The 13,120-nt window shown below is 40.9% G+C and overlaps 1 protein-coding gene across 5 annotated transcripts in view; it reads left to right on the top strand.

Annotated features, from left to right (window-relative positions):
- The window catches only part of Pde7b (phosphodiesterase 7B), a 353,839-nt gene that overhangs the window by 285,568 nt on the left and 55,151 nt on the right, over positions 1 to 13,120 (top strand). The window lies entirely within an intron of this gene.

The following is a 13,120-nucleotide window of genomic DNA, read 5'->3' as shown; positions in this document are numbered from 1 at the left end:
TTCGCCATCTTTTGCTTTTTGGTGTTAGATGTTCTTAGTGTCTCTGGCTAGAGCTTATCCTGTCCCTGCAGCCCTGCAAGTCCCCTGCGACTCGTGGGGCCTGTTCCTCCAAGCTGGCCTCTCCGGTCTTAGAAACTCACCAGAGAGGAAATGGCAGCTCTCGCCCGAGTCTCTGGCTTAAGGCTTTCCCTGGAGGTAGGCCCTCCACTTGCAGGGAAGGGGCAGAGAAGGACGCTGATCCTCCTCTCTCACTCGGAAGCTGAGAGGATCCTGTCCCTGCTACCCTGCGGCTCCCCTGGGAGTCATGGGGCCTGTGCCTCCCGGCTGGCTGCTCTGGTCTCAGAAACTCACCCGAGAGAAAATGGCGGATCTCACCCGGGTCTGACGTTTTCTTTATTGTTTATGTTTTACAATGCTTTTGTATAGTAGGGATTTAACCTCTTAATTTTTTTTGAAGTGTACAGAATAGAATTTTCACTCTAAGTTCAATGTTGTACTGTAGGTCTACAGAACTTTTTCATTTTGCAGATCAGAACTCTAACCCACAGCACAGTAATTTCCCATTTCCACTGTATCCACCACTCCACCCACCCTCAATAGCTACCATTCCACGTTTCGCTTGTACTTTTCAATACATTTCCACATATTTTTAAAAGAAATAGATTTGAAATCTTTTAAGTTCTGATCTATCACTGTGTCCCAGAAAACACACACACACACATACAAAAAATAAAAAAATAAAAAAAAATAAATAAAATAAAATAAAAAAAAAAAAAAACAGGATCCTGTGCTACATTTACACATATACCCAACTCTTTGCCTACTTCCTGTAAAGTACAGGATATAATGAACACAGCCTCAACCTCAGGATCAGGCAGACTCAGGTTTGAATCCCTGCTCTGCTGCTTATCTGCTGTGAGATCTGGAGTAAATGATGAATCCCCCCCCCCAAACCCATCTGTAAACACAGCTCTTAATGCCAGCCTCGCCGTCTGCGCTGATGGACATGTGATGACCCACCTTCTGAGCGTTCTGTGTCTCGGGCTTTCATCATCGCCAGTTCTTACTCTTCCGGTATGCTTGGACTTAGGCAACAGGAAGCCAACGTGCTGCTCTAGATCACGTGTGCCTGCTGTGTCTTTGGTGTTGGATTTGTTTCTCTCGCAGGTGGACTCAGAAGCAGGTACAGAAAAGTGAGTCTTCTCTCTGCTCCAGTTCAATGTGACAATACACCACTTTGCCCACTGCTAATGTCATGATGGGGCATTGTTCCTTACCCATGTATTGCATAAAGAGCAATAGTTGTGGTCACAACAGTGTTACTGTTACCTATATGGAACCATGGGTCATCAAGGGCCAATCTCAAGGCCCAAGTAGCTACCTGGAGTTCTCTGTTGGTATAAGCATAGGTATTTAGATACAATTAACTAAACTCAACTACATGCACATCTAACTCAGAAGATCCACTCAAATGAAATGGAATTGAAGAACCTTTGAAACCTACAAAGGAAAAAGAACTAACTTACAAGTGCCCTTCCTTTCCAAAGAGAAATGAAGATGTTCTTTTCTGCCAGGTGTTAGAGGTAAAGTTTCTATCCAGGATGATTCATGGATAAAGATATTGCAGTGCTAATCTATAGTCAGTCAAAGAAGTTAACTTATAGTCATGCCAGAAAATCCACCAGGCTCAGAAAAGAAGCAAAGGCCCAAGCTCCTCTGACCAAGGAGTCACCTCTGTCACTGGTGTGTCACCTAGGGGAGTTTTACCCACTTTGGACTGTTAATTCAATCTCACACCTACATTGTAGCCAGCAAATGCATGCCTATGCTAGTGAGGAAAAACTTACATCGCAATTATCACCCCATGCCTTCATTCCTTCTTTTAAATATGCTTTCTAGTTTCTTCAGTGTGTGTGTGTGTGTGTGTGTGTGTGTGTGTGTGTGTGTGTGTGTGAAGGTTCATGATAGAACACATGGATACTGGTCAGAGGACAACTTGTGACAGTCAGTTGTTTTCCTCCTGTGGGTTCTAGGGATTGAACTCAGGTTGTCAGACTTAGCAGGAAGTATTCTTACTCACTGAACCATTGCTATGAGGCTTTTTAAAATTTTATTTTTATAATTTTTTTGTTGTTAGGGTGTATGTGTATATATGTTATGTGTGTACATGGAATAAAGACTTTTAAAACCAGGCTCCACAATAAGCAAGACATAGTCTTGTCTACAGGGTCTCTCAAAAGGGTTGAACTTTTCTTGCTGAGTTACTACAGTACTAACTGGGAAATATGAGGTCCCACAGAGACAATTGAATGCATCTGACCAGAGGGCCGGGAGGCAAGACTTGAAGCAGCCTGGTCAAGGGTATATGGCTATGGAGACGGTGTTAAAACAGAAAAATATGGTGACCAACACCAACTGAACTAAGAGCAGGAGACCTGCTTGTCTACAGGAATATGGACAGCCATAAGGGTCAAAGTAAGTAATAATGACCGAATAAAGTAGACTTGAGGGAGCCATCAAAGGATTTCGTGAAGAGGGCTGACCTATTAGGAGCTGTGCTAAAGAAATAAATCTGTCAGTGGTAGGTGAGATGGAGTGGAGAGAATGACTAGAGACAGGCTCTTGGTTGAATATTCTGGGATGAGGGGATAAGGTTACAGACAAAGTGAAGGCAGAGAAGCATTCTATCACATGTTTGGCATTTTCGTAGTGAAACTTACAGTTCAGATGCACATCCCCAGATAAGATATCATACTTATTTAAAATACACAAGAATGAGGGGGTTAATACTTCAGCGTTTAGCCTCAGGAGATGCAGAGTCCACTGAAAGTTTAGTCACTTCAATTTACTTACCACAAACCATTGCCCTCAAAACTCTCTGGATTTGCTAAACATTTCGAACTCAGAAGCACAGGGTTCTGGAAAACCACACTGTGCCTGCTGTGGATTTCTTCCTTGGGATGGAGGAAATTTGATCTGCTTCCTACAAATTCATTTAAATTTCATTCAAACTGAGATTATGAAAAAAAAAAAAAAAAACTCCCTATTGTCCAAAGTAGTCTTAAGAGCTTACTTCTGACAATTTCCCTCCTCACAAAAGGAACCAATAATTTTCCAGCTGTTCCCAGTCCCAGAAGTTGTAGATTCATACTACATGGGTTATGATGGATTTTTATGGTAGGCCAAAATCATAGCCAAAAACAGTACTGTCTTGTGGGGCTAAGGGAGATGGAGCATCTCACCCTCCAGTGCTACTCCCACAGGCACAGCAGGTGTGGATGCTGTCAAGCGAAGAGCAACCCTATGACACAACTCAGCCATCACTGTCAAGAACGTAAAAGAAAATTAGAAACTGAACAGGAACTAAATGTTAAAAAGTTAGATCCAGAGGAACATTTTACCCTGTCTGTGGAAGACTCTGCTCTGCCTCTTCCTCCTCCTCCTCTTCTTCTTCCTCTTTCTCCTCCTCCTCCTCCTCCTCCTCCTCTATCTCCCACTCTGTAGCTGTAAAACAAAGCTCTTCTCTTAGTGACAGCCATCAAGATGTCGTGAGTAGATTTTGTACACAGAAGAGATAATGTCACAGGGCTTGAATACATTCTATTCAAGACCTGAGTTGGGGGAGCTCAAAAATAGCATCTTAGATTATTTAAACTTGACTCTTCCTTAACTTCAAATTTTAAAGTGACAGTGTCTTTCTTTGGTTCCGCAGTCTTTTACTCTCCTCTCCCCTGTGTGTATGTATATGTGTCTCTTCACTGTGGCTGCTACTGCTACTAATGATGGTGATGACGATGACAATGATGACATTTTGTTTTATGTATCTTTACCTCTTTGTTCTTTAATAGTCACAACGAGTCTCCTTCCTTTTTTGTGAAAATCTGAGCCCTTCAAATGCTCTCCATGCAAATGAATTTAGTTTGTATTTTATCTCCATAAAATTGCTCAAGATCTCAAAAACCACTGGTAACAACTTAGCCCTAAGAGTATGTCCAATCATGTGAGAAAAGGTTCCACATTTCATCTTCTATATATGTTTGTCATGTGTCTCTATGCACCATTTTCTGACTCTCAAAAAATACACAGAAAAAAAATACAAAAATATAGCCATTTGTGACTTCCAAGAGACCGGGGAGACAAATGTGTCCTATTTTATTTTTAAAGGTTTATTTGGCAGCTTCTTCTTATGAATGGCTGAAAACTAATGCCTAGAGATGCTAAACTTTGGAAGGCGAGACTTCTGTGTAGCAACCATTACATCCATGAGATTTACTTAAAGCACATGAAAATTGACCAATGCATTTACAGTGCAATGAGGAGGGGCCTCCTTCTGAGACACTACCTCATCCAAGGGAAATGCACAGGCAATCCATCAGTGTTGTTTTCTGTACACAAGCTCTTTAGATTTTTTTCCCTTTTTATTTTTTAATATAGCCTATTTAAAACATTATTTCTGCAGGGCAACTGCATGTTAACCTATATAATTTCTATCTGTAAACGCTGTGTCTGCTTTCAAGAAAACTGCAGTCCTGTATATCCCTGCCTGCCCCCGCCAGCAGTCCTGTATACCTCTGCCTGCCCCCGCCAGCAGTCCTGTATACCTCTGCCTGCCCCCACCAGCAGTCCTGTATACCTACCTCCCCTCCCTCCCCCCCGCATCCCCCCCACCAGCTTTGCAGAGATGTTGGGTCTGCAGCTGCAGCACATGGAGTAAGAGAGAAAGCTTCCCTGGAAACCTGTTCCTTGTGAAGGCTTCAGGATAGCAACCGTCAAAGAAATCGACCCATCTAATCTACGTTAAAGTTGCATTTTGAAAACTGGAGTTTGATCCTGGTATCCTCAAAGTTTGGCATTCTTGAACTTAGAGGACATTAGATGGAGGAAAGAAGTGATTAGGGCTCATCGTTTTGTATTCATACCTACAACTTGCAGAGCATTGTAAAAAGTTAAAAAAAAAAAAAACAGCAAGAATCCAGTCTCGAGACCTAAAACTAAATAAGACAAACAGGCTTATGAATGAAAGTGAACTTTGCACCACATGAGCTCAAGTGAGCACAGAACGGGGGGTCAGCTAAGGCAAAGAGCAGGGGCAGGAAACACAGGGCTGCCTTCTTCTATGTTTTGAAGATCATTGGGAAAATTATTTCAAAACTAAACACAATTTTTTATTATCTTATTTTTTAATTGGCTTATTGGAAGGGTGGGTGGCTCAGTGGGTAAAGGCACTTGCTACAGTGGGTAAAGGCACTTGCTACTAATGCTGACAACCTGAGTTCAATCCCTGAAACCCGTAAGGTAAGAGAGAGTCTGCATACTGTCATTTAACTTTGTGTATGCTGTGAGCATGTGTGTGTGTGTGTGTGTGTGTGTGTGTGTGTGTATGCGAATGTAAAATAAATATAATAAACTGGCTTATTATTTAAGAAGGCATCAGTGATATTTTCTAAACTAATTTAATGTTTCTAAGTTTAACCAACTGTTAATGTTATTTTTACTAATTGTAGTTTTGTGAATATTAATAGGATATGCTTTGATATTCTAAAACACACACAGTGGAATGAAATTAGTTTACATTCACCTATTATCTATTTATAATGGTCTAGAAAGGAGAAGCTCAAAGGATCCCAACATAAAGAAATGGCAAGGAGAGAAAAATGCTAACACATTTTTGACTACCTCCACATATGTGAGATTTTGTACTAGATAACATAAAGTACAAAGTTTTATCAAGTGATTGCTAGCCCTGTATCTAATCAGTCATCGACATCCATAACTGTACATGGCACACAACAGAGTAAAAATCCTATAAAAGAAGGATAAGGAAGAGTGTGCATGGTCACTGATTCAGCAAGGAATTTAATGACTACTGCAGTAATTAGAAAAGGGAATTTGAGCACATTGTTCAGGAGATTCAGTTTGTTAAGTGCTCAAAGTGGTGATTCTGGATGTGAGTCGTTGCATGCTCGTGTCTGCCTCTGTCCATCTCTGCTCATTCAACAACCGTTTTCTTTGTCCTCAGTATCAACTGGGCCACTCTGCACCAGCTGTTAACTAGCCATCAGCTAGGAGCAGTTGATGGAGAACTTATTCAGACGGCCAGGCATATAGCAGACACCCATAGTGTGGATGCGCTTACACACTTGTGGCTATAAACGCTTAAGTGCTTTCACTACCACACTGACCAGTCCCTACCCAGAACTACTACAGAGAGGTGCTCAGAAATGAAGAAGAAATTCTAAAATGTTTGCAATTAAGCCAATCCCAACTTGTGAAATTGTCAAATTACCATACTGGCAGAGCCAATACAAATTCCATCACCCTAAAATTAGCACTAAAGTCATGCAAAAATGTGTTAATACATTCATCCTGGTAGTATTCATAAAGGAACAAGTGAAGAGAAGATACATTCCACACTTAGGGGCAATGTTTACATAGATTAGGCAATGGAATAATCTGGAATATTTTAGGATTACTATTCCAATTAAGATGAGGACCACTGCACAATAAAACCCAAACAGAGATGCATAGGGATGACTGCACGCCGTTCAACAGCTCCTCTTGAACTGGCCTAGTCTTCTGTTACTAGGAACACTCTTAGGATCCTCTAGATTTTTCTGAGCTGAGTTTAGTTAGAGCTATGTAAGACTTAACTACATTTAAATTTCTGTCCATGATGCACATAACCTCACTCCTAATTATCAAAAGAAGGGCTAGCTGTCCACTCAGAGCCCTTTTGGAAACAATGATGCCAGAACCTATTCAATAATTGAATAGCACATTTCAGTACTTCCAAAAGCAGCTTATAGTGTGAAATGGTGGTTTCTTGTCAAGCAGTTTTCTAAATGAATTTTTTTCTCCCAAATATGCTCTTAGTTTTTAATGGCTTAGCTCTTCATTGTCTCACATAACACAGAATGGATGGTCCTAAACTGATAAGTAATTGAGGTAGATATAAATCAATTTCTTTTCTGTGATTATTGATGTTCTTCCTCTGTAGAGAGCTACTTTGAGGATTATTTTCTTCCACTCAGAATCTTGTGTGCCCTCCACAAAAATTAAAGCAGAAGGTGCTGATCACACCTGCATTCTCAGCATGAGTTCCAAGCCAGCCTGGAGCACTGAGTAGAAATACTAAATTCTCTGTAAAAGACATGAAGGGACAGAATGGTTTTTATTTACTCATGAGCCTTTAGTGGTTGTGTGTATGTGTGGGTGTGTGTGTGTGGGTGTGTGTGTGTGTGTGTGTGTGTGTGCGCGCGCGCGCGCGTGCACGCACATGTGTAAATAAATCTAATGTAAAAGTTAAAATTAACTTTAAGATTTTTTTTATTAAATAAAAACCAAAGTGGACCAACATTCTGTCTACAGGGAAAAGATACAGATGGTTAGGGGGAAAGTCTTGCTCTTTTCTTCTCCAGTTGAAGAGTAAAGATAAATCTAACATTTGGCCATCAGAACATTAATTCATCAGACCACTAGTCTGGTAATTTTTCATTACAGTGGTGCATGCCTTTAATCCCAGCACCTGTGAGGCAGAGGCATGGAAATCTCTGAGTCTGAGGCCAGCCTGGTCTAAAAAGTAAGTTCCAGAACAAAATGGTTACACAAAGAAGCCCTGTGTCAAAAAAACTGGTGATTTTAATAAATAATAGTCAATATTTCCTATCATCTATGTTTACCACATGCAGCCCAATTTAGCAGTCATTGTCTTAACTATGATCTGCCTGTCAGTCTATGTACTAAAATGAATCCATCTGTGATGTCAGATGGCATATGTCCACCACTCAGGGCTGTCTCATCTATTTCTGATTCCAATATATAAATAAATACATATTGGAGGTGACAAAGAAATGTCCCTATAGTGCTTTAGAGCAGGATATGAATATGAATATGAAAATGAATATGAAAAGGTTGTTGTGTAACTGTCTCCTTTTAGGTTTGGTTTATACAACATGGAGGGAAAATTGATTTCCTTTATTTATTGGAAGAATTGACTTGATTCTCAATGGAAACATAATCATATTCCTCATACTTGCGCAGTAAAACTCTCTAAGGGGTTGTCCATCTTGACATAGTCTCAGATACCTTTCTTTCTGCTTTCTCTCCTCTTAGAGGGGTGTGTATATGTACATGTGTATGCATGTGCGTATGCATAAGTACTTGGGTGTATGTGTGTTCATGTATGTACATGTGTGTGTGCATGTATGTGTCAATCTGGAGGTCAAACCTGGCATCTTGTGTGTGCTCTACATGCACTCTATCACATTTCCAACCTTTAAACTTTATCTTTTTAAATTTTAAAACAAATTAAATTAAATTTTATAATTAAAACATAATCATCTTTGGTTCATGTTGTACCATCCTGTAATCATCTGAAATTTCTTTCTTTGAAATTTTTGAGTTTTTCTTTTTCTCTCTTTCTTTCTTTCTTTCTTTCTTTTTTTGTTTGTTTGTTTGTTTGTTTGTTTGTTTTTCGAGACAGGGTTTCTCTGTGTAGCCCTGGCTGTCCTGGAACTCACTCTGTAGACCAGGCTGGCCTCGAACTCAGAAATCCGCCTGCCTCTGCCTCCCAAGTGCTGGGATTAAAGGCGTGCGCCACCACTGCCCGGTGAATTTATCTTAATTAAGGTAATGTGTATATAACATAAAATTCACACTACTAACCATTTTTGAATGGGCTGATTACATTCATTCTGATTGTTATACAACAATCTCCAGGACATTATCATCTTGTGTAACTTATGTCCCCTTTGAATTTCTCCTAAAACCATCAGAATTATTAAGCCTTTTTCACAGTAGAGTGAGAAGCTGTGTGATGAGGGAGGTTGAAGGTTCAGAGAAGCTTCTATTTTGAAAAAGCATCAAAAGCTTATGAAAAGAACTTTCTCATCACTAGAACATAAATACCTCCCTCCCTCCATCTTGCTAGTGGTTTTTATTTTCTATTTTGTATTGCGAAAAAGAAGCCTGTAAAAAAAATTGATAGTCATAGTTTTTCAGAAACATGTTTTAAAGCCCCTCAGGTCTGTAATTTTTAGATAGACAAGCATCTGTGGGTCTAATCCATGGCTAAGCATCTGTGGGTCTAACCCATGGCCAAGCATGGGCTTCTGTCTACAAGCATAGAGTATCATTAATTAACACTGGGGAATGGAGCTTGACCATGGACCAGGTCTCAAGTTGGGCTGGTTATTGGTGGCCCATTCCTTCTATCTCTGCACCATCTTTGTCCCTGCATTTCTTTTAAACAGGACAAATTTGGGGTGGAAAAGTTTTGTGGGTGGTTGGTGCCCCTGTCCTTTCACTGGAGATCCTTCCTGGCTACAGGAGGTGGCCTCTTCAGGTCTCATGTCCCCAGTGTTAGGCATCTCGGCTAAGGTCACCCACATCGACTCCTCAGAGCCTCCCCCATCTCAGGTCTCTGAGACTTCCTAGAGATTCCCCCACACCCAGCAGCTGCATATTTCCATTCATTCTCCTGGATCTCTGGGCCTCTCTCCTGTCTCCCCCTACACCTGACACTGCCCACCTTCTCCTCCCCTTCCCCCACCCTGGACTTCTCTGATACTTCCTCTCTGTTGAAGAAGTCACTTTCCCATTTTAAGCAGGAGCATTACATCCCTCCTGTTTGTACTTTAGTGTGCCGTATAAGGAAGGGCCAGTTTCTCCCCTGAACAGGAGGGTTGAATACTTAATAAAGAAGGCATCTTTTTCATAGTCACACACACACACACACACACACACACACACACACACACACAACTGCCCATTTTCTCTCTCCAATTAAAAAGCAGAAAGATACTATGGTATTATGCAATTGCCTGATGCATTTTAAATTTTCCTTAATCATCGTAATATCCATTAAGGATTCTGGCCCAATTCAGTTATTACCTTGATAGCTGCAAAATGGCAATTTTCCCATCCCGTTATTTCTACTGCATTTACTGGTTGGCACTCTCTGCAAAAAGTTTTCTCTTGTCTTAAGTACTTGCCCACTACACTGGAAATTCATTGATTTTTTTTTTCTTATTTCATTTGGAAGTTTGAAATTTATTCTTCCATCATTTGTTTTGAAGCTCAAATTTTTCCCTTTTCTTAAAGGGATCTCTTAAAACCTCCTATCATATATTGTGTGTGCATGCAAGCATGCATTCATTGGTCAGAAGACATCTTGTGGAGTTGGTTCTCTCCTTCCGTTGTGTGAGTCCTAGAGATCCAGCTCAGGTTGTCATACAGGGCAGTAAGCACCACTGAGCCATCTCACCATCTTTTAGACGACCCCATTGTATTCAAAATTCTCACTTTCTGGTGCAGTGTGTCACAGTTCACATAGACATTTTCTGTCCTGATCCAATAACTGGTCTTTTCCCCAGGTGTGAGATGTATCCACCACTAAAAGGAGTTATTGTGCATGCATACAATAAAGTGTGTGCTTTTTAAATATACAGAGTCAGTGTTCCTGACGCCACCAATAACAGCATTCAATACTTAGTGGCTCACACTGTTGTGTTTGTTCAGAAGGCTTCCAGGAAATGACATTATCCTGCTTTCCATCTGCTCCCTCCTTACCTCCCATAATTCTGTTCTTCTCTGTACCATTCTGAAGATCAAGTAGAGTCACTCCACACTTGAAGCTTAGTCACTTCTCATGTATGTTTACATTCACTCTGGCTGCTCTCATCTGAGTCCCACCTGGTACCTCTAACCCTGTCTTCTCTCTCAAGTTCTGGACTTGACATCCAAACTCATTGCATAAAAGCTGTTCCACTGCAGCCTTCTCTATCTCAAGGGATAGCAGGTCATTCTCCCACCTATTCTGGCAAAAAACTTGGCTAGAACTAAAATACCTTTCACTGTCTACCACCATTTCTGTGCTCTCTCCTGTAGCCTGTCTTTTGCTAACTTGTGGGTTCTTTTTTCTTTCACCCTTCTCCACCTTTTTCCTACCCTCTGACCTCTGAACTCTAGATAGGAGAGAAAAGAAGGACAGAAAGGAAAGGGGCTGACATTATTGTTAGACCACTTCCTGCTGATTAGGGATGTCAAGTTCCTTGGGGTGAGTTTGATCTTCACCATCAGGATATCTAATGTCTTCTTTCTCCTTTACACACAACTACTTAACAAACCATGACCAACAGCAACTGAGCAATAACCAACCAATCAACAACACACCCCACCCCTTGGAGCCCCTAGGGTTTGAAACTCTCTGAAAAGTCCCCTTGGTTCCAAATGACACAGGATCCAAGAAACCATCTGCCACTGGCAGAATCTGCCCCTGCCAAGACAAATCCTAGTCAGCTGCTGTGGACAATCAGAAGCAGCCCTGTATCCCACACCTGAGATTAAAGTGAAAACATATTCTTTTAATAGTTCTGGGTATTTTAAAGAAACCAAAATGCCAGAATTGTCATTACACTTCCCTGCCAACCACTGCGTCTCAGCAGCCATCACTCCTGACTGGACTATTTCAGCAATTTCCTGAGACATCTTCTTTCCAGGCTAGCCTCTGTTCCAAGAGTTCATCCTTCAGTCCAGACTCTTTGTCCTCTTCACAGGGACTAGTCCTTCCTTTCAGTGCTCATTCCAGAATCCTAGACATGCTCCCATTCCTGAAGGTTGGTTGATCCAGTTTCTATACCTGGAAAGCACATCCCAAGGTGCTTACTCAGCTTAATTCCCTCAATGCCTCTAATTTAGGTCAAATTCTATCTTCTCATTAAGCCAGTACTGAGATGAAATTTCTGATCCCTTGTTCTCTGCACACACACACACACACACACACACACACACACACACACACAGACATACGTGTGCCTACTACCCTCATTACATCTATCTTCACTTTTTATTATTTCTCTTCTTTGTTACACATTGTCAATCTCTCTGCCATGTCCCTTCTAAGAGGGCAGAGATCTTGTTTTTGCTCACTGAATGTCTAGGACAGTGAATATCCCATAAAAGGTATTCGGGTTTCTTTGTTGTTTTTTGTTTGTTTGTTGTTTGTTTGTGTTAGTTGGTTGGTTTGTTTTTCAAGGCAGGACTTCTCTGTGTAACAGCCCTGGCTTTCCTAGAACTCCCTTTGTAGACCAGGTAGTCTACAAAGATCCACCTGCCTCTGCCTCCCTAGTGCTAGGATTAAAAGCATGTGCCACCAGCACCTGGCTCTGATTTTTTATGTTTAATAAATGAATGAGTACCTTCACTTGATGTTTTACTGTAACAAACTCATAGAAAGGAGAAATTGTCTGCAGAATGAAGTTGACAGATAGCATTTTTAATACGTGGCCCAAATACAACCTCAGCTACTCTCTTCTTATCTTCATGTTTGCTCCTTCCACGGATTGGCTTCAAATACTGGTAATTTTAATCAGACAGTGTTTTCAGAGCAGAGCTGGTCTTGTGGCCCTGAGTTATGCTTTTCCATGATCCATACAGCCAAGTAATGAGTTACAGATGGTCATTCACTGTTCCTCATTTCCCCGCCTTTCTTTTTCTCATTAGTGGTAATTTTGAGTGCCATAGGGGAAATGGGAAAATGGGAGAAGACATGGAAGAAAACGAATTACTCTATACATCAGCTATATATTTTCCTACCAGACTCCAAAATTAACTCCACATCTAAACTTTGCTGAAGACACCGCTGGTGTGGCTCAAGAGTGACTGGAGAGTTTCATTTAAGTTAAGACATACCTTAACAGATGTCCAGATATGGTACCTGGCACATTTCTGTGCAGTCACCAGATGTCAGCATCAAATTTTGAAGGGTCCACAAGACATGAGCATGAGCATGAATGGTCTCTGCCACCCAGCTGAAGTACTTACAACTCCTAATGCAAAAGAGCACACAGCCACAGGCATGCGTCCTCTTTGCTTTTTTGTAGCATTGCTAGTTAGTCAATGATATTCCTCAGAAAACAGGAAACATTTCTCTCCCAGCCTTCTAACATCTGAAGAGAATATAAGAAATTGATGAGCCAAAAGGTGAAGTTTTTAATTCATACAGTTCATGTCATCTAAAATTATATAAGAAAATTGTATGCAAAATATATAGCAAACACTAAGCTATGTGTGGTAATCCCAGGACTCTAGAGCCTCAACAGAAAGATCATGATTTTGAGGT

Source organism: Mastomys coucha, unplaced genomic scaffold, assembly GCF_008632895.1.
Source record: "Mastomys coucha isolate ucsf_1 unplaced genomic scaffold, UCSF_Mcou_1 pScaffold2, whole genome shotgun sequence".
Taxonomy (NCBI): domain Eukaryota; kingdom Metazoa; phylum Chordata; class Mammalia; order Rodentia; family Muridae; genus Mastomys; species Mastomys coucha.
Note: the sequence above shows the minus strand (reverse complement) of the source record. Positions and strands in the feature narration are given on the sequence as shown.